Raw genomic sequence first — 2,085 nt, 5'->3', positions numbered from 1 at the left:
GAGCCCACCGGGGCCCAACGCCGGGGGGGCCGCCGACCCGGTCCCGAAGGCGCACGCCGGGGGACGGGGACACCGGGCCGACCAGCGGCCGGCGGCGGCGCCCCCCGAGGCGGTGCCGGGTTCGGTCCCAGACGAGGCCACCACCGACGTCGAGCCGGCGAGCCGCTCGGGGAGGGGAGAGGATCGGCGGGCGGCGGGCGGGGAAGGGGGGCACAGGGAGCCAAGGGCCGGGGAACGCGAGGGCGAGGGCACCCGGGAGCCCGCAGAGCGGCGGCTCGGCGGGAGAAACCTCGGGCACGGCCGGGCCACCAGGAAAACACGGCCGCGGGATCCCACCGCCACCGACACGAGGGCGGTCCCGCGGCGCCCCGCCTGGGACGCCGGACGGCCCTCGGCACCCACCGAGACCCACCTCACGAGCCCCGGGTCCCGCCACCGGGGGCCCCGAAGCGACCACAGCCACCAACCCGGCGCCAGGGCCGCATCGCTCGTCATTCTCGTCCAACCTCCGACCCGGTCCCGCTCCGGGAGACCGGCGCGTCCCCAGCGTGGGACGCTTTCCCGGGGCCAGGCGGCCCAACCCCGCGCCCACGCGCACGCGGTCGTCGGCACCGCTCGCGACTCGGCACGGGAGCGGGCGGAGAGCCGACTCGCGGCCGAGGTGGGGGTCACGCGCCGGACGGAAGGCCGCGCACACCCACCGCTCGCGGCGGCCGCGTCCCAACCCGCTGGGACGCCGGGCCCGGCCCGGCGGGATCCTCCCCCGACTCGGAAGGGGGAGGCGCGGGCCACACAGCAGGCGACGAGCCGCGCTCGGCCACCACCGCGGTGGCCGGCGGAACCCTCGCTCTCCCCACCCTCAACCCGTCGAGGGGGAAGCGGAGGAGGGTCCTCTGCGCGCGAGTCGCTACGACAGCGCTACCATAAGGCAGAAGGAGACAGAGGCGGCAGGCCGGGAGATCCGGCACCCCCAAGGCACACCTCTCTCAGATCGCTAGAGAAGGCTTTCTCACCGAGGGTGGGTCACACTCCCCACCCGCCAGTCGCCCCTCGTCGGGCCCGCAGAGGCGCTCGGGGACGCCCGGGGAAGGGAGGGGGCCTGCGGTACGAGGAGAAGCGCGCCTGCGGCGACCTCGAGCGTTCGCGGTCAGGGCGGGGGGCCCGGCAGGCTCACAAGGCCCCCCCCCGTCCACCCGCCTCCTGCGTCGCTTCCGAGGCAAAGCCACGCACGCGACCGGTCGGAGGCAGAACGGCAGCCCCTCGGCGGCCGGCCGGCGCACGCGTCACCGGCCCGCGCCCGCCGCGATCGCTCACACGGCCCTCGCGCACCCGCCAGAGGGGAGCACGGGACGTGCGCTCGCCGGACCCGGCGGCGCCCTTCCCCGCGCGGGAGGGGCGCGCATCTCATCTCACTCGACCGCCTCGAACCCCACGCCGACGGGCTCCCCTCGGGACCCACGCGCGGACACCGGAGGAGGGGACGCCGGGGGTGGGAGGGACACACCACCGCTCGGCCTCGGGCACCTGAGGGACAACCCGGGGCGCTCCAGGAGCACCGCAAAGGCCCGGGCGGAGCCAACGCTCGCGCGAAACCCCCGAGAGGGCAGCACGACGGGCCGGCGGGACGGCACCCCCACCGCCGCGGAGGGGGCCCGCCCGCAAGTCGACGACCGCGGGAGGCGAGAGCGAGGGGTGCCCGCCGCGTCAGAGGACCCCGCCGACCCACCCCGCGAAGCGGAGAGCGGGGACGGGACAGCCAGGTCAGGCCGGGTTCCGCACCCCACGCCTTCCCAACGCACCACCGGCAGGCGGACGGAGGAGAGGCAAGGGGCCCCCGCGGGCGGGGCGAGAAGAACGGTCCCATTCGCCACGAATGTCCGCCCCTCGCCCGTCGCGGCTCGGATCCGGCCCGGGAGAGCGTGACGTCACCACATCGATCACGGAAGAGCCCCCGGGAGCGGGGGGTCGGCCAGCCGGCCGGCGAGCGAGCCGATCGGCCCCGGCCGTCCCCCGCTCCGGGGAAGGGGCGGCGGACAACCCAGCGGAGACGAGGACGCCTGACACGCACGGCACAGGGCCGACGGG

Source organism: Pongo pygmaeus, chromosome 14 (genome assembly GCF_028885625.2).
Source record: "Pongo pygmaeus isolate AG05252 chromosome 14, NHGRI_mPonPyg2-v2.0_pri, whole genome shotgun sequence".
Taxonomy (NCBI): Eukaryota; Metazoa; Chordata; class Mammalia; order Primates; family Hominidae; genus Pongo; species Pongo pygmaeus.
Note: the sequence above shows the minus strand (reverse complement) of the source record.